The 21,859-nt window shown below is 49.1% G+C and overlaps 1 protein-coding gene and 1 long non-coding RNA gene across 5 annotated transcripts in view; one reads left to right on the top strand and one right to left on the bottom strand.

The window, feature by feature from the left end:
- SPATA13 (spermatogenesis associated 13) overlaps window positions 1-21,859 on the bottom strand; it is a 371,963-nt gene that overhangs the window by 199,184 nt on the left and 150,920 nt on the right. The window lies entirely within an intron of this gene.
- LOC138843844 (uncharacterized) overlaps window positions 17,506-21,859 on the top strand; it is a 33,958-nt gene continuing 29,604 nt past the window's right edge. Inside the window, exon 1 of the long non-coding RNA XR_011378925.1 lies at window positions 17,506-17,995. This is a non-coding gene — a long non-coding RNA (uncharacterized lncRNA). The remainder of the gene's footprint in view (window positions 17,996-21,859) is intronic.

A 21,859-nucleotide genomic window follows, 5' to 3' on the forward strand; every position in this document is an offset into this window, starting at 1 on the left:
GGTTTCTGGCCAATTTCTGACTAAGTACTAGTACCGGGGCTCACGTCCAGGGATCTATTGTATACAGCTGGAGTTCTGTGTGAATCCTGGGTCTCAGGATGAAGGCTTCTAGAATCCTGCTCTTCTAGTGGAGCAGAGGCACCTGAAGAGTTCCAGAACAAAGAGCAGGATTCCACCCCGTCAGGGACTTTCCCTGGGTGCATTTTCCCTAACAGTTTTGTAAGCCGTGACTCCATCTGCAAATGTTGACTGTGTTGTCTATCCTCTGACCTTTCCCTGGTCTTTCTCTACCTTCCCTAGCTTCAAGGCACCCGTGGGTCAGATTAGTCTGGAATATTGTTTGCATTATGTCCCCTGCCCTGTTCAGGCACCTGCAGGCTTCCCGCTTGTCTCAGATCCAACCCACATTCCTCTGCCTGCTAGCCAAGCTTACCTAGCTGCCTGGCTTCCTTGGTTCACAGAACTTCCTGCTGTTTGCTTCTGTTAGGGAAGCTGTGCATCTCCTCCAGTTTTGAACACAGCATACAGTTGGTCTTTCCACAGGCATAGTTTCTATGCAAATGTGTGGCTCTATGCAAATACCACTCCATTTTACTTAAGGGACTTGAGGGTCTGCAGATTTTGGTATCCACGGGGATCCAGGAGCCAGTTCCCCCTGCTATGGAAGGGTGACCAATCTATTTCTGCCTTTGCTTTCAAAAAGAATAAATAATTCACACCGCATCTGTGACAGGTGCGTAGTCACAGTGCTAGAAATAAAACTAAGCAGCATTGTAACTCCCTCTCTACTGTAAACAAATGCATAAAAACCCACATAAATGCCAGTCTCCTCAAAGCAGTCACCTAATAAGAGGACTTTAATAATGCAGATTTTGTTCAAAGCAATTTTTTAATTCTATTTGTGAATTACTCTCAGGGTTAAATGGAAACGCTTTCGAGTGTCCCCAGTTGAAAAAACCTTTGTCTTTGCAGATGAGTTTCATTTCTCAAAACAAGGGGGTTCAGATGGAGACAAATAAGTGAATCTGGATGAAGCAGGAGAGCCCATGGCTGAGCACTTTCTCTCGCCCTCACAGCTCACCAGGGTTCCTTAAGGCAGTTCCATCAGCTCAGAATCTGTTTCCAGGGTCTGGTGATTTGTGTCTTTTCAGTCCAAGGGTAAGTGATGACTTCCTCACATGGGGTCTGTGTTTTATCCTGAAAACTATTAAACCCTCAGCATGCCACCAGCACAAAGGACTAACTCCTTCTCTGCTTAGGGAACATGCATGTGGAATGACCAATTCTAAAAAGCTGATCACCCTTACACTCTGATCTTGTCTGATAAGCACCTTGTCCACAAGACATTGAAAGGCATTAAACCTCATGATGGCAAGTAGTCCATCAATCAGAGCAGCAATCATTCCCCATGGTCTCCTGAAATTCTCATCAACTCTGCCTTTGCCTGCATCTCTGGCTTCTTCCCATGTTTTCTCTTCTCTGCTTCCTATTTTCTGTCCTACTGGCTGGGGCTTGGGCCTGTTTTGATATTGGCTAAGCAGCTCCTTTTGATTCAGTTATAGGTCGATTTCTCCTTTGGGCTGAGGAGGTCTAAGCTCTGCTCCCTAAGTCACCGGCACCATGCACCTGTTTGTGCGGAGTGTCAATCAGTGGTTTCTAGGGTGGACGCCTGGGTCTGGGGACTTGTGGTTTCCCTGGCGTGATTCCTTCACACAGGGTGCAGGCACACATGGGCACAATGGAAAGATGCCTCCAGCAAGGACAGGCCCTCAGACAGGGGGATGAGGTCAGCCTGTCATTCAGTGCCAGCTCTGGGCTGAAAAAAACATCCCTGAAGAAGGGGGCAGGGGGGCAGGGAGCCTTCAGGCCGCTTGCCTCACCCACCTCTTTGCACTTCCCTCAAACACTGAGGCTTTGGAGGGAGTCCCAGGTGACTTTCCACAGCAGGAAGCAGCAGGTCCTGGGGCTGTTAACTCCCAGTACCCTCCCCACACAGCCTCTGCACAGCCACACTGATTCTCTCAGGCCTGTATGCGCGCTTCCTTGTAAAACCCATGTGGAGCTGAGAGCCCCGATATGTCCGTTTAGCAGGCATCCCCTCCTTGACATCTGATCACCCTCAATATCGCTTCAGCTTCCTCAGGCCCAGCCGTCCCTCAGGGGCTGTCTGGTCATCCTGGCTGGTCTTCAACAAGAATCCTGCTAGGTCGGTTCAGCCAGAATCCCTCCCACCCGGATGCTTCCTCTTGGGAAGTGTCCATTCCCTGTCCCCAGCCTGCTCCTGGGCTGTCAAGGCCCAGTTGCTCCTTCTGGATTGGGGGTTGAACCCTTTCTCTGTCCCCTACTGCCAGACCCCATTGAAGTGGTCCCTGTACTAACCACGGTGGGCCCAAGTGCTTGCACCATTGCACAGGTTTTCCTTCGACAACTGGACAGTCCCGCTTCACATGGGGCTGAATTTCAGTCCAAGGAGAAGTCTGGGGCTGACGACTCCTGCCCTACAAAAGTGAGTCTTAAGTCCCGAATGAGAACTGCACGTCCGTCACACAGCCTCTGGGGCATACTGAATACACAAGGCAGAGGCTGTCTTATGCCCAGGAAATCAGAAGGCACCAACCAGCCCTTCGTGCTCTTAGTCTCATACCCAGAGGCCCTCCGATCCCCTCTGACTCCAGGCACATATCCAGCAATTAACAAACCCTGGGCTTTCTGATCTCAGGGCTGGGGCCCTCCGGCAGGAGACACGTCTGTAGTTTCTCACCAGCCCCCAACTTGGGGAGGTCGGGGGCCGTGAGGGCCTGAGGCCTGACCTTTCTCTCACATCTGCGATGTTTCTCCAGACTAGAGGGCAGCGGAGCTTTTGGTCGTTTTTCTATCCTGGAACAGGAAGGTTAAAGATGGGCCGTGGGAACTGAGGGATGAAAGTCAGGGCTAGGCCTCCCATCTCCTCCCACACCCACAGCATAGGTTTCTCACTACTTCTTTGACCCGGGGTGCTCCTCTGACCGCAGCATGCTAGTGTGGGCTGTGGAAAGCAGATCTTTGACCCAGGCCCAGAGTCTAGACTGTTCCTCCTTTCAGCCGGCACCCCCAAGACTTTGGACTGAAGGCCCACCTCTTCTAGACACACGCTCACTAGACGGCCATACATCACAGGGGCTCAGCGAAGGGCAGGTGTTCTGGTGCTGATCTTGTCCAGCAGTCTACAGCTGTCACATTGGGCTGATTTTGCTACCAAGCCTTTAGTGCTACCAAGCATTACCTGATTCGGATGTTAGAAAAAGGTTAGAAAGTTTTCTGTTCACTTGTTTTCTTCTCAGGCTTTAAAGATCAAATGGTAGCAAAATGTTATTTTGTAAGAAATGCAAGCAGAACTTAATGATACCAGTAATAAGATAAGTGTAAGTGGCTAAACTTGAGTTCATATTTGTTATGGGAGGTACGCATTTCCTTATTATATAAAGTAGGACATTTTTATGTTTGAATTCTCCCCAAATATATTCTTTATACCCTTGTTTTCAGAATCCTGTCTCCAAAATAAGGGTGTATCAGTATGCTCATGCCAATGAAGCTTCATTCAATTAATCTTTATTTATTTGAAAGGCAGACAAACAGAGAGAGAGACAGACAGACAGAGAGGAATCTCCCATCTACTCCAGTTTGGTTTACTCTCCAAAGGCTCATCTAGGCCACAGCCAGGAGCCAGCAATCCAGTCGAGGTTTCCCATATGGGTGGCAGGGACCCAACTACTTGAGCCATGCCCAGTGCTGCCCAGGCCCACATTAGCAGGAAGCTGGAGTCAGGAGCCAGAATCAGGACTCAAACCCAGGCACCCTGATATGGGATGAGGGCATTCCAAGCAGCATCTTAACTGCTAGAGCCACACCTGCCCCAGTGGAGCCCTAGATGCAGATTCCTGGGCCACGAGACAGAGAGGTTTCAGAAGCCTTACTTTGAGATGGAGGAGCTACCCGAGGCCTGCGCTGCATGAGTTGGCCCAGTGCACCTTCCTGATTGCTATGCCGTGCTGTGTGGTTTCCTCTTAGCGTTACTGTTCCCTTCAAGCGGCTAAATCAAGCCATAAAAACTGACCGTGCACTGGGATTTGAATAAATTAAAGTGGTGACTTGGAATGTTCTGAAACACTTACAGAGTGGGTTAGGCAGGCTCCAGGGTCAGGCCCAGGAAGAACACCTCTGCACGTGGCAGCCACTGTGTGTATTTCTCTCCCAGGCTTGACAAGTGCACACGAGTTGGTTGTGCCTCAGGGCTCAAGGAAAATGTCTGACTGGCCATTAGGGAGACCAGTTCTAAGGGCCAGGGGCCCAGTTCCAGAACAGACTGCTGTAGGGCAGCCTGTGAATGGCGCTTTCTTCCCTCAGGTAAAGCCCCAAGACTCCAGGAGTCATGGTTGATATGTGAGAGCTTCTACCATCCAGAGTCTCCCCTACAAGCAGAAAGCTCCCCTACCCACTTCAAAGAAAATCACAGACCCCAAGAGGTGGTTGTATGGTGTGGTGGAATGAGAAGGCCATGCCAAGATGGCTGCTGGCAAGCGAGCGTCAGTTACTCAGGAATGGCTTTGGAACCCACCTGGCAAAGGAGCCTGACTGGCAACAGGCTGTGATTGGTTAGGGCATAGACTGCCCCTTGACCAGATTGGCTGCCTTGGCTATTTAAGCTGCTGTACTAACTGAAATAAATGAGTCTGCGGGCTGCTCGCCTCTGGCCGGCTTTCACTCAGCTCCCGGGGTCTGTGTGGTGACTCCGTGCCTCTTGCCCCCACCACGCTCCTCTCAGAACGAATCCACAGCAACAGTGTGGCACATGGGTTGGCCCTTGGCTTCCACAGTAGTTCACATCATTTATTTGTAAATACTGTGAGTTATGATGCTGTCATTTTGCCCTTCGCAGAGGAAAAGGATGCAAACTCAATTCCAGAGAAAAAATAAGTGAATAAAGATGCAGCAACTTTCAGTCATTAACAGCACTGTCTTTGAGCAAACTGTATTTTTGTTTGTTTGTTTGTTTGTTTATTTATTTTGGCCAGGCCAGTGCTAGGAACCCAGAACTCCATCCAGGCCTCCCACGTGGGTGGTAGGGGCTCAAGTACTTGGGCCATCTGCTGCTTTTGCAGAAGCATTAGCAGGCAGCTGCACAGAAGCCAGGACTTGACCCAGTACGCCAATACAGGATGCCAGCACTGCACGCAGTGGCTTAATCCACTACTGCACAACACCAGCTTGGAAATACTGTTTTTATTTTTTATTTTTTGTAAATTTACTTACTTATTTGAAAGTCAAAGCTAGAGAGAAGGAGATGCAGAGGCAGAGAGAGAGAGAGAGAGAGAGAGAGAGAGAGATCTTCCATGCACTGGTTCATTCCCCAAATGGCTGCAATGGCCAGGCCAGGGTTGAGTCAGGCCAAAGCCAGGAGCCAGGAGCTTCTTCCAGGTCTCCCACATAGGTGGGTGCAGGGGCCCAAAAACTTGGACCATCCTCCATTGCTTTACTACGCACATTAGCAGGCAGCTGAATGGGAAGTGGAGCAAATGGGACGCCAGCGCTGCAGGCGGGAGCTCTACCCTCTATGCCACAGTGCCAGCCCCAAAATACCTTTTTTTAAAAAATTTTTTTATTTTGACTTTGACAGGTAGAGTTATAGACAGAGAGAGACAGAGAGAAAGGTCTTCCTTCCGCTGGTTCACTCCCCAAATGGCCGCTATGGCCGGCGCTGCGCTGATCCGAAGCCAGGAGCCAGGTGCTTCCTCCTGGTCTCCCATGCGGGTGCAGGCGCCCAATCACCTGCACCATCCTCCACTGCCCTCCAGGGCCACAGCAGAGAACTGGACTGGAAGAGGAGCACCTGGGACTAGAACCCGGCGCCCATATGGGATGCCGGTGCCACAGGTGGAGGATTAACCTAGTGAGCCACGGCGCCGGCCCCCAAAATACCTTTTAACACAATAAATCCAACTGTTAAGGCTGCTTGCAAGTCAGTCTTTTATGCCCTCTCCAGAACTTGATTACGGTTCAGCAACCGCTGGCTGCACCAACTCTCTATAGGAGGTTCTCCAACGTTTTGTAGGGAAATGGAGATGCTTGCTCTCAAGAAACGTTCAAGTTAGGGCCAGCATTGTGGCATAGCTGGTAAAGCCACCACCCGCAACACCCGCAACACCCGCATCCCATATGGACACAGGTTCATGCCCTGGCTACTCCACTTCCGGTCCAGCTTCCTGCTAATGCACCTGGGAAAAAACACAGAGGATGGCCCAAGTGCTTGTGCTCTTCCCATCCATGTAGGAGACCCGGAAGAAGCTCCTGGCTCCTGGCAATGGCAGTCCTCTGTCCCCAGGTTTGGGCAGTGCTCCCAGATGTCCTGCTCAGGCCACAGGGAGTGACCGCAATGCCATCAGCCTGGAGTAGGCACTATCCCTGGGGCTTTCTACCCCCAGACCACAGCCTTTAAATGCTTGGGCTCAGAAAATGATAGCTCCTAGCATAGCATTCCACACGCTGAGCACCTGGCACTGGAGAATGCTGGAAGGGTCTCAGAAGGAAAGTCTCTTTCTGATCTTCCCCTGCCCCTCCTCCTCCTGGTCCCTTTCTCCCTCAAGGTGCGTCATCGAAACCAGAACCTCACCCCCCGAGCCAGCCACACAACCTGGACCTATCACCCGGAGCTTCCCCCACTCTCCTGTGTTACAGCTGGCAGTGACTTCCTGTGACCCACCTTGAGGGACAGCGGATCCTGGGACCCTCATTCCCGAGGGGCTGGCCCTTCCGTGGGAGGTAGGAATGCTGCACACAGAGGCCTGGGAGCAGCTGAGCACCGGGGCCTGGCTGAGCTCCCCCGCAGTCCATCACCACCAGCCCTCACCCCAGCCTAAATGCAAACAGATGGATCCCCTGGCTCTTTGTGTCTTCATCTCTGCAGGCTCCTGTGTCCTGTGACAGCTGCATTCAATGGATGTGTCCTGCTTCTCTCTCACTCACCGGGCTTTTGCTCTAGGAGTGTCGCTGTGACTCTTCGGCTGGGAAGGAGAGGAGCCACTCCTTTCTGACCCTACATAAATAACTCGTTTATTTTTTTTTTTTTTAATTTTTGACAGGCAGAGTGGACAGTGAGAGAGAGAGACAAAGAGAGAAAGGTCTTCCTTTGCCGTTGGTTCACCCTCCAATGGCCGCCGCTGCAGCCGGCGCACCGCGCTGATCCGATGGCAGGAGCCAGGATCCAGGTGCTTTTCCTGGTCTCCCATGGGGTGCAGGGCCCAAGCACCTGGGCCATCCTCCACTGCACTCCCTGGCCATAGCAGAGAGCTGGCCTGGAAGAGGGGCAACCGGGACAGAATCCGGCGCCCCAACCGGGACTAGAACCCGGTGTGCCGGCGCCACAAGGCAGAAGATTAGCCTATTGAGCCATGGCGCCGGCTAAATAACTCGTTTATTAAACGTTCTTCCAGCTACTCCTGCTTCCCATGGGGGTGGAAGGGCAAGGCTGTCCCGACTCTGGTATTATGTCATTCAGTCTAATGAGTTACCGAGGTAGATAGTGTGAACCTCATTTTATAGACTGGAGCCAGTCTCAGAGACGTTCGGATGTCCCCACGACCACAGTTAGATAACAGATGTGGCAGGATCCATGGCTGGCCATGTCACAAGCTTTGATCTTATGATAAGAGAGAGAGAGATGCAGACAAGAGAGGGACAGAGAGGTTTGTGCTACGGATTAGCAAAGAGCTTCCCAGTTCATGATAAAGAGAACAGTAATGCTTATTTATTTTTGTTTGCCTGTTTGTTTTTGCTCTCTCTCTCTGTTCTGTCCAGGAAACTCCAGAATGAGCGTGAGCATCACCAGCTTTAAGCTGTTTCTGAGGAGCAGTGTGCGAGCCCCGGGCTAGCCCCGGGCACGGCGTGGCAGTAACCACACCGACATCTGCGCCTGAGTCCCTCCATTGCTCATTATTCCTTTCCTTTTATCTTTTTAAAAGACTGTTGAATTTATTTGAGGGGCAGAGAGACAAGCAGGGAAGACATACACATACACATTCAGAAGAGGGAGAAGAGAGAGAGAGACAGAGAGAGAGAAAGGCAGAGGGAGATTCGTTTCCAAATATGAATCTGCTGATTCGTTTTGTTAAGGCTGGGGGTAAGCCAAGGCCAAAGTCAGGAGCCAGGAACTCAATCTGGGTCTCCCAAATGGGCAGCAGGAGCCCAGTTACTTGAGTATCAGTGCTACTTCCCAGGGTCTGCATGAAGAAGAAGCTGGAATTGGAAGCAAAGCCAGGAGGTAACTCAGGTACTTGAACTTTAATGCAGGTGTCCTAGCCAGCGTTTTAACTGCTAGGCCAAACTCCTGTCCTGCTCATTAATTCAGTGCTGTGAAACACTGCTTCATAGTCCCAGGCTGCATCCTGTATCTAGGTACCCCTCTCCTGGACCCCGTAATGAGCTGCAGCAGCAAGGGCTCCCCATGGCTCCTGCCCACCTTACCTCCTCCCCAGAGGCAGCCCTGCAGCCTGCTCAGGCAGAGGAGGGAGTGGGATTGCAGCAGGCTCATGCAACACAGATGCTTGCCTGTCACTTGTTGGCTGGGTTCCAGGGGAAGGCACAAGACTCTCACCTGTTTGACACAGGGCTCCTGGTTCACCTGCTTTGTCTCCACCTCTCCAGGAGCCACAGGGCCAGGGCCTGGGGCAGAGCTGAAGATAGTTGCTCTCAGTTGCAAGGTGGTGGGGAGGGGATCATTGCTGGGGAATGGAAACATCTGGAATCCACATTCCAGAGTGCGTTCCCTTTCACCTCCTCCTCGCGCTACTCTTTCAGTCCATTGGCCGGATGTTTCCTGAGCTCTTTTTTAGAAGAGCCCTGGGCTGCCTGTGCCTGCCTCCCGCCTCCCAGCTGCCTTCCATTCCCAGCCACGCACCTTTGCCTGGGGTTGCCCACAGTACTTCTGCCCTCCTGCTTGTCCTCACCTCCCCCATGTACTCCTCTCTCCTTCCTGACCCCAAGGAGGAACAATGTCCATCCCTTGAATCGTGACAATACAAGCCACAGAGAAGAAACTGCCTGCTCAACCCTCTCTCACTCCTTAACCCACCGGATCTTTTCAGAGAGTTCTAGAATGTGTGTGTTGGGGGTGGGGAGAGGGTGCAGTTTAGCTTTCTCCCTCTGAGCCCTCAAGGGTCACATTCTTTGTCTATGCTATGCTGCAGGACACAGAGAAAGGGAGAAACTTGCAGTGTCCCTGCTCAGCTTGGTCCCCCAACTGCTCCCGTTAAGAGCACACAGGCCTTCTTCTCGCCCCAGCCTCCCCTCTGCTCCTTCCCTGGACTCGGAGGCCCAGAGGGTCCCTGATGACTTTCTTTCCTCCTGAGGCAGAGAGACGACTCCCTACTCTGAGTGAACAGGGTCTTCTCCCTCCACCTCTGTGAGAGGAAGCAGCTCCTGGACAGGAGACTGGCAGGTTCCTCTGCCTATGGCATCAGAACAGGTGAGCCCTGAACCGCCCAACACCACTTCCAGAGTGGCTGCCTAAGCAGCAGCTGTAGGTATACACCTAACCTATGGGGGTGTGCGGGGGGGGGGGGGGGGCATGAGGGCCCTTACGGAGGAGGTGGGAGGGAGGGAGGAGAAGAAGGGAAACAAAGCAGATAGAGGACCCTGGAGCCATGGAGCCGCTACATTGTCTAAGGCCTCCCACCCTCCTCACCCTGGCAATGAGTGTCGTGTCCTTCCAAGTCCTTGATCCTTCACCCAAATGAGGTCCCCGGTCGCACCAATCTAGCAGGCAGACTGACACGAGAAAACAAAAACCTGGCCGTCTATACAGGGCGCAAAACACTAACGAGAGGGCGCTGAGCACTGCTTACATCAAAATTTAAGAGCACCTCAAAAAGTTTGTGGCAAATGGAATGAAGGGGCATTTACTTAGGCCCCCTCAAAAAGTGAAGTCCATGCACAGAGGAGTCTTTCAAAAGCTCATAGAAAATGTACATTACAAAATTCATTCTGCATGGATTTCAATTTCTTTGTTCCAAGATAAATGGACCTTTTTTTTTTTTAACTTATTTGACAGGCAGAGTGGACAGTGAGAGAGACAGAGAGAAAGGTCTTCCTTTTGTTGTTGGTTCACCCTCCAATGGCTGCCGCGGCCGGCGCGCTGCGGCAGGCGCGCTGCAGCCAGCGCACCGCGCTGATCTGATGGCAGGAGCCAGGTGCTTCTCCTGGTCTCCCATGGGGTGCAGGGCCCAAGCACTTGGGCCATCCTCCCCTGCACTCCCTGGCCACAGCAGAGAACTGGCCTGGAAGAGGGGCAACCGGGACAGAATCCAGCGCCCCGACCGGGACTAGAACCCTGTGTGCCGGCGCCACAAGGCGGAGGCTTAGCCTAGTGAGCTGTGGCGCCGGCTAGTTCTGCTATTTTTACCAAAGCCTCGAAGACAGCACGGTGGCCCCGGGTGGCACCCACCTGTGTCTGGGAAGCTCTGATCTCCGGCGACTGCACTGGAAGGGCTGGCACTTTCTCCCAGCCTTGTCTTTAGATTATTTCAGATCACTCAGGGGCTACAGTGTAGGCTGTGTCCTGAAGGAGGCCTCTGCTGGCTGCCCTGAGAGGCAGTGAGTGACTCAGGGGCAGAACGTGTGGCTGGCACCCTCCTGATCCTACAGATGGGGCAGAAGCGGCTCTATGGCTTGTCTTAGGCTTAGCTTAAGGCTTGGGTACTTCACCAACAAAGGAGGCTTATTGATGAAAATCCCAGATTGGGTGGCTCCATGTGTTCACCCTCTATGCAGAGCCCCCTGGCTGCAACACAGTGTGGCAGGAGCATGTGTGTGCGACAGGAAGCCAGAAAGGCTCAAGGGCCAGGCTTCCTTCTTTTGTAACCCTCCACAAGATACATGAATCACCTGATGACCTCCCACAAGCCCCGCCTCTTAAAGGCCTACCTCAATATTGCCATGTTGTCACCAAGCTTCCAGCACGCAAACCTTGGGAGACAAACCACAACCAAACTATAGCAAGTGGTAATGACACAATATCCCCAAACAAATAAAACGTTTTAAAGCTCCGAACAAATCTTTAAAAATCCACATCCCACACGGATCCGGGCAATGAACATCTTCATTTTTAATCCAGCTTCTTGCCTCCCACACAGAAATACTGAGCAAAGACTGGTGTCACAGGCAAATACAAACATAATTTATTTGACATGAGGAAATAAATGTTCATTCACACGTGAGGGTGGGCTGCTTCACACTGAGAAATGCCCAACATGAGTGGGCCAAGGAGATGTCCATGTATGAGAGAGAGAGAGAAAAACAGGAAAACGGTATCTCAGCAGGAGGGGCGCATCCTAGGTGGGCCTGTGGCTGAAAGATAGAACATGAAAGCGGCACGTTTAAGCAAGGGCTGTGGCAGGAAGAGAGCGCTCTCCCCTCTGACACTTCTTTTTATAAGGAGAAGAAGCTGGTACCCCAAGTGGATATACACAACCAGGGTGGAGTCTGAGCATGCACCCTGGTTGCACATATTTATGTGCTTCCAGGGAACTTGGGCCTATCCACCCATAAGACAGTTAAAGCGATAGCATCACTTTGAAAGTATACAAGAGTTTCAACTCATTGAAATTTCAACTAAGTAGCCCATGTCATTATCAGACAGCCTGTGTTCAATACCCAGCTCCAGCTCCTGACACCAGCTTCCCCCTGATGCAGACTCTAGGAGGCAGCAGGTGGAGGCTCAATTGGCTCCCTGCCACCCACCGGAGAGACCTGGACTAGTTCTTAGCCCCTGTCTTTGGTCCCAGCACAGTCCTGGCCATGGTGAGCCTTTGGGGAGTGAACAGTGGATAGAACCTATCTCTGTGTAACTGTGCTTCTATGTCTCTCTGCCTGTCAAATACAAAAAAAAAAGACAGAGAGAGCGAGAGACAGAGAGAGAGGTCTTCCATCCACTGGTTCACTTCCTAAATGGCCACGACAGCTGAAGACGAGCAGATCCAAAGCTAGTAGCCAGCAGCTTCTTCTGGGTCTCCCATGTGGGTACAGGCGCCCAAGCACTTGGGTAATCTTCCACTGCTTTCCCAGGCCATAAACAGAGAGCTGGATAGGAAGTGGAGCAGCTGAGACACGAACTGGCACCCATATGGGATGTCAAAGCTGTAGGGAGAGGCTTAGCCTACTATGCCACAGCGCTGGCCTCCAAGTACAAAAATATTAAAAATCCCCAATCAACGAATACTCAGCTGATTTCTCTGTATGAACCCACAGATAATTGCTTTCTGTATTGATTTACATGTTATTTGGTGCTTAGAAGATTTAGCACTGATCAGGCTGAACTGGGCAAAGGAGGCTGGTTCTGATTCTGAGGAACCCTTCTGCTTTGTGTCTATGCAGGCATGGACTGCAGGCCCCAGAACCAAGGCCCATCCACCCCAGCCCAGGCCAAGTGAATCTGCACAAACAGCTCCCAGGGCCCTGGGCCTTCCTTTCCCATGGCCAGGGTTTGCCCAGATTATCTCCAAAGTCTAAAACAGGAAATTTGTGAGGGAATTAACAATGGTTATCTCTGGGCGGAGGAGGTTTAAATGACTTTACTTTCTGCGTTAAACATTCCTGTATATTCCCCAATGGGCTTTCATTGCTTTTGTAATTAAAAAAGCTTTTTTTTTAAGCAAGCCCCAGACAACTCCCACTTCCCCTTTATCATTTATAATCTTGAATTTTCTGCCCAAGGTCCACCAGCCCAGGAAACTTCCCACTACGAGGGCCATCCATTCTTTCCAAACAGCATTGTACCTAACTAAGTTCACCTTGGTGAATTGAACGCCACAAATGCCTGTTTGGCCCTGCCACTTCTTCAAACTGTAAATACTTGGTAGATAATGATTCTAAAACACTGGGCAAGCCTTCTAGTTCCAAAACATGCACAAAAAGGTGTGGTTTTTTTTTAATTTTTTTTATTTTTAAGAGGATACTTTGGGCCAGCGCCGCAGCTCACTTGGTTAATCCTCCACCTGCGGTGCTGACACTCCAGGTTCTAGTCCCAGTTGGGGCGCCGGGTTCTGTGCCGGTTGCTCCTCTTCCAGTCCAGCTCTCTGCTGTGGCCCGGGAGTGCAGTGGAGGATGGCCCAAGAGCTTGGGCCCTGCACCCGCATGGGAGACCAGGAGGAAGCACCTGGCTTCTAGCTTCGGATCAGCGCAATGCGGCAGCCGTAGCGGCCATTTTGGGGATGAACCAATGGAAGGAAGACCTTTCTCTCTGTCTCTCTCTCTCACTGTCTAACTCTGCCTGTCAAAAATAACAAAAAAAAAAAAAAAAAAAAAGAGGATAGTTTGATTTTCACTTTAAGTATTTGTAATGACAACAAACAGCAAGGACTTATGCAGTATTTACTTTGTGTCAAAATCTAAGCACTTTTATTTTTTTTTCTCCAAAGAAACCTTTTATTTAACGAGTACACATTTTTTAAGTACAACTTTAGGAATATAGTGATTCTTCCCACTATACTCACCTTCCTGCCCCACTTCCTCCTCTCTCTCCCATTCCCTTTCCCACTCTCCATAAAGCCACCACCCCTAATGCCGCCATCCCATATGGGCACAGGTTCTAGTCCTGGCTGCTTCACTTTGGATCCAGCTCTCTGCTATAGCTTGGGAAAGCAGTAGAAGATGGCCCAAGTCCTTGGGCCCCTGCACCTGTGTTGGAGATCCGGAAGAAGTGCCTGGCTCCTGGCTTCAGATTGGTGCAGTTCCAGCCAGTGCAGCCATTTGGGGAATGAACCAGCAGATGGAAGACCTCTCTCTCGCTCTCTCTCTCTCTCTCTGCCTCTCCTTCTCTCTCTGTGTAACTCTGACTTTCAATAAATAAATCTTTAAAAAGAAAAGATTCATTTTCAATTAACTTTATACAACAGAAGACCAACTCTATACTAAGTAATGATTTCAATGATTTACACACACACACACACACACACATACACACACAAACTATTTGAGAACAAGTTTTACAGTTAATTCTCATAGTACTGAAGTAGGCAGGCATATAGGTTAAAACTGATTAGGTTTGTGAGCTGGAAGACCACACCTTCACCACGCCTCTGTGTGACCTTATTCCCCTACCTGGCCACACCTGGGTGCCCACCAGCCAATCAGGTTAATTAGTCACTCCCCTTTGGAAGTGGGTTAAAAGCCTGGGACACGGTGTGTCTGCTCCTCTCTTCAGCCCTGGCCTCTTGCCTGGAGGGGGCTTGCTGTAGCCCTGTGCCTCCAGGGCGCGTGGCCTTCAGGCCATGTGCCCTAGGCTTCCTGGCTTAGATGCAGATGCTCCTCCACATGGCTGGTTCCTAGTGCTTGGTGTGAACCCAGATTTACCTCTCGCCTTTAATAAAGCTCTCTCTCTCCTATGCATCTTTCGCACTAAATAAAAGCTTAAAATGTACCATGCTGCCTCATTTATCTGTGCTGGTATTTAGAATTCTTCTCTAAATATTAGGCAAGAACTCTCTTGGGCTTATTAATATTGAGGATTTAGTAATAAGCCCATGGTGAAATCGCATGGCACCCCAAATTCCAGTAGCACGCGTGGCACCCCAGATAGCGCTTCTGGGGAACCTTAAGGGGCCACATTTTTGTGTAGATTTTAGGGGGTCATGTCCGATATCAATACAACTCACTGAGGACAGAGATCCTGCATGGGTAGTTAGTGCATAGTGACTCTTGTTGTTAATCTAATAATTAACACTTTTGGGGCCGATGCTGTGGTGCAGCAGGTTAATGCCCTGGCCTGAAGCACCGGCATCCCATATGGGTGCTGGTTCGAGTCCCGGCTACTTCATTTCCAATCCAGCTCTCTGACATGGCCTGGGAAAGCTGTAGAAGATGGCCCAAGTCCTTAGGCCCCTGCACGCATGTGGGAGACCCAGAAGAAGCTCCTGGCTTTGGATCTGGGCAGCTCTGGCTGTTGCAGCCAACTGGGGAGTGAACCATCGGATGGAAGACCTCTCTCTCTCTGCCTCTCCTCTCTCTGTGTAACTCTGACTTTCAAATAAATAAATAAATCTTTTAAAAAAACAATTAACACTCTTAACATATGTCAGTGATCACCCGAGACTCTTGAAATGAGGTGCCATGGCTATGGAAGCCTTTTGAATCCAGAAGTTATCTCCTCTCTTTAGAGAAAAAGCACCTCCTTCTTTGATAGCCACTTCTTTCCACTGGGGTCTCACTCACAGGGATCCTTCATATGGGACTTTTTTTTTTTTGCCATAGTGTCTTGGCTTTCCATGCCTGAAATGCTCTCATGGGCTTTTCAGCCAGACCAGAATGCATTAAGGGCTGATTGTGAGGTCAGAATGCTGTTTAGAGCAATTGTCATTCTATTAGTCTGCTGTGTGGAACATTCTCTCCTTTTTAATTCTACCTATTATCATTACCAGACCCTTGATCCTACTTATATGATCTCTTTAACACTTAATCCTATCTATATGATCACTTTAACACATAAGATGACATTTTTGCCACCCAGTTTAACGGGATTTGGGGTCCCATGGCAAGTTTTTAAACCGTACCCTTAAAAGTAAGTCTGGCTTTTCTCGCTGTCTCTATCTCTCACTGTCCACTCTGCCTGTCAAAAAAAAATAAAAAGTAAGTCTGGCTGGTACCAAGGCTCAATAGGCTAATCCTCCACCTTGCGGCACTGACACACCGGGTTCTAGTCCCGGTTGGGGCGCCGGATTCTGTCCCGGTTGCCCCTCTTCCAGGCCAGCTCTCTACTATGGCCTGGGAGTGCAGTGGAGGATGGCCCAAGTCCTTGGGTCCTGCACCCGCATGGGAGACCAGGAGAAGCACCTGGCTCCTGGCTTCGGATCAGCGCGGTGGCCATTGGAGGGTGAACCAACAGCAAAAGGAAGACCTTTCTCTCTGTCTCTCTTACTATCCACTCTGCCTGTCAAAAAAAAATAAAAAAAAAAAAAGGAAGTAAGTCTGTAGGAATATATGCAGAACTATACAGCTTTACAGTTACAAACTTCCTCCTCCCTCTCTTATTCCCACTCTTATTTTTTACTGAGATATATTTTCAATTGACTTTATATACATATGATTAACTCTATGTTAAGTAAAGAGTTCAACAAATAATATGAAGAAGAGAAAAACAAAAACAAAACCAAAAAAAACAGTCAAGACAAAGGCTGTTCAAGCCATCGTTTCTCAAAGTGTCCATTTCACTTCTACAGATTTCCTTTTAGGTGCTCTATTAGTTATCACAGATCAGGGAGAACATATGGTATTTGTCCCTTTGGGACTGGCTTATTTCACTAAGTATGATATTTTCCAGATTCATCCATTTTGTTGCAAAATGACCGGATTTCATTTTTTAACTGCTGTGTAGTATTCCATAGAGTATATATCCCATAAATTTCTATTTCCAGTCTTCAGTTGATGGCCATTTAGGTTGGTTCCATGTCTTAGCTATTGCAAACTGAGCTGCAATAAACATGGAGGTGCAGATAACTCTTTTATTTGCTCAATTCATTTCCCTTGGGTAAATTCCCAGGGTGGGATGGCTGGGTCATATGGTAGTTCTATATTCAGATTTCTGAGGTATCTCCAAACTGTCTTCCATAGTGGTTTCACCAGTTTACATTCCCACTAACAGTGGATTAGGGTACCTTTTTCCCCCCATCCTCACCAACATTTATTGTTTGTTGACTTCTGTATGAAAGCCATTCTAACTGGGTGAGGTGAGACCTCATTGTGGTTTTGATTTGCATTTTCCTGATGGCTAGTGATCCTGAACATTTTTTCATGTGTCTGTTGGCCATTGTCTAAGCACTATTAAACATCAACATTTAAGTTTCATGGCACCCAAGGAACTGGGTTTCACTAGTATCTCCATTTTACAGACGAGAAAACCAAGGCACAGGGAAGTATAGCAGTTTGCCCAGGTCACACAGTGAGTGAATGGCACAGCTGGAGTTTCAATCCAGGCAATCTGACCCTAATGATCAGGTATCTTACTGTGCTCGTGGCTCCTACTGATGCTACCCGTGTAAGGGACAAGGGCAAGGAAAAGATGGCTTAAGTCGTGGTTATTCCCAAAGCAAAACAACAGGGCCTCAGAAAGTCACAGAGGCCACCCAGCATTTGGAAAGGCAGGGTGCCTCGCATTCCGCCACAGCTCTGTGGTCACATGGCAGTGTGCCACAATTATTAACCAGGAAAGGAGGCAGTCCTGAAGCCCTGACTTGTTTCCAAAGGGAGGAAACCGAGTCTCTGGAGCTTGGGGGAGGGGACGAGGTCCCAAGGGAGACTGGGGTCCTGATGGCCTTGGTGCCAGATACAGATCCCAGCAGGGGTGGATCTGATCAATTCCCCCACTACTGACAGCGGAAATAAACACGTCAGCTGAACAGGGCCATTTGCTGATGCTTCCTAGTTGCTCCGTGTGTGTGTGTGTGTGTGTGTGTGTGTGTGTCAGGAGCGGGGGAGGGAGGGGATCACTCAGACTGTGCTGTTCAGAGGGCACGTTGTGGTATTTGACTTCATGAGAAAGCCAGTGGGAATTCTGCCCAAATGCTTTGGATATCGACTCTGCAGATGCTCTCTGGACACGTCCTCCTGAGACTGGCACCTGAGAACAGGCTCCACCTGTCTGCCCTGCCAGGCGCTCCAGCTGTCCTGGGCTTCATACCCACCGGGGGAAGGCGGGCGGTGTGGCTGTCAGTGGAAGTGTTTACAGAGAAGCGGGAGATAAGGCTACTCCACAGCCGCAAGTCCGCAGGAAAGCCTGAGGAAGGGACTCTGCAGCTTTGGAAGACACGTGACTGACAGCTGCTGATAGCATGCAAAGGTTTTCCCAGCGGCCCCAGCTGGAGCACAGGGAGTCTGAGAGGACGCTCTGATGGATGCTCCCAGAGGCGAGTTCCTAGACATCTGGGGCCATGGGAAACAATCTCATGGCCACTAAGAAAAAATTGCATTTGCAAAGGTAAGCTGCCTAATATTCTGTGGCCCCTCTCTACCCCCCACCCCAATAGCAATTTGAAAATGTTTCTGTTGAATTTGTAAAGGGTTTACTTCTTTTAAAATACTGCCAAGTTTATCCTTGGCAGGGATTTGAGAAGAACTTGAGAACCATCACCAAAAAGAATATTGGCTAAGGATCTTATTTATTTATTTGAGAGGCAGAGTTACAGAAACAGGGGAGACAGAGATCTTCCATCCACTGGTTCACTCCCCAAACGGCTGCAATGACTGGGGCTGGGCCAGGCCAAAGCTAGGAACTCAATTTTTGTCTCTCACCTGGGAGGCAGAGATCCAAGGACTTCAGCCATCTTCCACTGCTTTCCAAGTACATACAATAACAAGGAGCTGGATCAGCAGTGGAATAGCCAGGATTCAAATCCGTTGCTCTTATGGGATGCCAGTGTTGCAGGCTGAAGCTTAACCCCCTGCACCACAATGTCAGCTCCTTTAGTTTTTTCCAATTCAACCTGCAAAACATTTCTCCTGACCCTGCTAAGTACTGGTCATGTGACTTTGGACTCGGTGCTAAGACTCCATTTTTTTTGTCTGTCAAAATGGGACTATAAATTAATCTTTAGCAGATAGAGCTGTAGGAATTAGATGAGGTAATTGTTTTAATTCATTTTTTAAATATTTATTTGTTTTAAAGAGCAATATACAGAGAGAGAGAGAGAGAGAGAGAGAGAGAGATCTTCCATTTACTGATTTATTCCTCAAATAGCTGTAGCTGCGAGGTCCAGGCCAGACCAAAGCCAGGAGCCTGGAACTCCATCTGGGTCTCCCACATGGGTGACAGGGGTCTAAGCACTTGAGCCATCCTCTGCTGCCTCCCTGGAGACATTAACAGCAAGCTGGATCGGAAGCAGAGTAGCCAGGATGGTTACCAACTAAATCACAGTGCTTGCCCTAACCTTGTAAAGAAGTCTTAACGCAGGGACCAGCATGTGGCCAGTACTAAATAAAAGTTAGCTCTTCCTGCTGTTGCTAATCAATGAGAGATGACTGTGTGTTAGGCACTATGCCGGGGGCTACAGATGGGAAGACTCTTTACCATGAGCCCCTTCTCAAGGGACAGCCTCACCCAACAGTTTCCAAGTGAGGTCCCCAAAACCACAGCACCAGGGACTTGCTGAAAATGCAAATTCTCAGCCACTCAACCAGACCCACTGCATTAGAAACCCATTGAATAGACCCAACCATCTATTTTCAACAAAGCTCTCTTTAGATCTTTAGGCTCTGATGCAGGCTGAAGGTCAAGAGCTGCAACAAAATGAATGGGACATATCTAACAGGTCTCATCGTGATTCTAAGTTTCAGTGAACTGAACTTCCTGTGCTTAGAAACTCCCAAGTCCTGGGTACATCTTGTTGAATAATCCGAGTTGTCACATGCAGTTTTTATAATGACCATGAACAATTGTTGTGCACACTGCATTTCCCTGTTGTGCATGTGAAAGAGTTTATCCATTAATTAGGGAGACTTGATCAGAGCCCTAGAAGTAATAAGGGATTGAGATGGGGAGTGAGCACGCTCTGGTGTAGAAAACTGTGAAGTGGAGGAACTCAGAGCCTCTTCTTTCAGCAAGTGGCTTCTAAGCTGCTGCTGGCCTGCGCTGAGGTCATCTGACAGTGGTCTATGCTTGAGAGAGCTGGTGGTGGTGTGTGCATAGACCTGCTGGTGATGGTGTGAAGTTGGTGGTGTATGCTGATGTCAGCTGGTGGAGATCTATGGTGGGTCAGTTGGTGGTTGTCTACACTTGGGTAAGTTAGTAGTGGTCTACACTTGGGTCAGCTGGGGCCACTTTATGCTTGGAGATGACTTCATGTGCTATTCAGGATATCCTCATGATATTGTCTTTCAGATTTCTGTTTTAGTGTTTTGATCAACAATTTGTAATTTGTAGTTGGTTCTAACAAATGAAATTGAACTAGAAAAGTTGATTACTATAGAAATTCCTTTAGGAAAACAAATATTATTCAAGTCTTTCTAAGGCCCTATTTAGTTTTTGCAAAATGAAATAATTTTTATGGTTAAAGTGATTTTTGGAAGCTAATTATGCTGAAGCTGGAGAAGGCATGCATTACTGGTGCTTTTAAAATTATGAACAAACATTGTTCCTTTGCATAATGGCACTCCAATTCTGGGTTTTCTCTGTAACGCAACCATAAGGGAATGAAATAAACAGCAAACTCTGCAGCTGCAGTCACTGGGGAGAATGGTCTTTGTGCGATTCAGGAATATTTTGAGTGGTTTTCTTGTTCTTTTTGTCTCTCTTTTCAAAAAGGTGCTTATAAATCATTTTCAGGAGCTTCCTGAGATGCTAAGGGAAAATGACAGTGCAAGTAGTTTTGGAGAACTGAGACATGAACATACCTCCAAAAGATTCACAATTTACCCAGATTTATGCAATAAGTCATCCAATAAGGAAATCAATTAAAACACATGGAAATGCATTCGATGAAGTCTTCTCTCAACTGAGAAATTCCAGACCAAGATTGAGCACTATTGGTGGTGGCATGACAGTCCTAATGTGAGGCAGTTTGGTATGAGTCAGCAAACACAATGAGAATTAGTTTGCAGAACAAGAGGACCAGAAAAGAAAATGTCGACAAGTCTACAAGGATACTGATGACTTTCTCAGTACAATACACTCAGGGTTTCAAATTAATATCAGACCACACCTATGCTCTCTGTTATTAAATCTGCATCTATCATTCAGTTATCCTATCTATAACAAAGGCATAGATCTTACAGTGGAATGAAGATCTTGTATTGTCTTTCAAAATGTAAGACTTAAAAGTAGAATACAGCGGTTGTTTTGGTCCGCTTGGGCTGCTCCAACAAAACATGTAGACTGGGTGCTTCAGTAACAGACTTTTCCTTCTCATGTTTCTGGAGGGTGGAAAGTCCAAGACCAAGGTGCCAGCCAGTTCAGTTCCTGAGGAGGACTCTCCTCTTGGCTTGCAGACTGCCACCATCTCACTGTGTCCTCAGATGGTGGAGGAGGGGGATGGGGCGGGGCGCAGGGAAGAGAGAAGCTCTGATGTCTCTTCTCATAAGGACATGAATTCCTCCATGAGGAACCCATCCTCATGACCTCATTGAAACAAAATCACCTCCCAAAGGCCCCACCTCCAAATACCACCACACTGGAGGTTAGGGCTTTAGTATGCAACTTTGGGGGAGCACAATTCAGTGTGCAGATGATGAACACCTCACACTTCAATGACAGTTGGACCTAGGTTGGAATCCTGCCTTTTTCCTTTATATTGGGCAAACTAGTCATCCTCTGAAACATTTCATCTGTAACCTGAAGGTAAAATATCCGACCAGACACTGCAGTGCCAAATGTGGGTACAAGGCACAAAAATATGGTTCTGAGAAATTCCTCTATGGCCGGCGCTGCGGCTCACTAGGCTAATCCTCCACCTTGTGGCGCCGGCACACCGGGTTCTAGTCCCAGTCGGGGCACCGGATTCTGTCCCGGTTGCCCCTCTTCCAGGCCAGCTCTCTGCTGTGGCCAGGGAGTGCAGTGGAGGATGGCCCAAGTGCTTGGGCCCTGCACCCCGTGGGAGACAAGGATAAGTACCTGGCTTCTGCCATCGGATCAGCGCTGTGCGCCGGCTGCAGCGCGCCGGCCGTGGCAGCTATTGGAGGGTGAACCAAGGGCAAAGGAAGACCTTTCTCTCTGTCTCTGTCTCTCTCACTGTCCACTCTGCCTGTCAAAAAAAAAAAAAAAAAAATTCTTCTATGACAGCCAGCCTCCAGTTGTCCTCTCCGCCCCTGCCCACAGCTTGTACTGCCTATTCCTGTGTTTTGAACAAGC

Source organism: Oryctolagus cuniculus, chromosome 9, assembly GCF_964237555.1.
Source record: "Oryctolagus cuniculus chromosome 9, mOryCun1.1, whole genome shotgun sequence".
NCBI classification, from domain to species: domain Eukaryota; kingdom Metazoa; phylum Chordata; class Mammalia; order Lagomorpha; family Leporidae; genus Oryctolagus; species Oryctolagus cuniculus.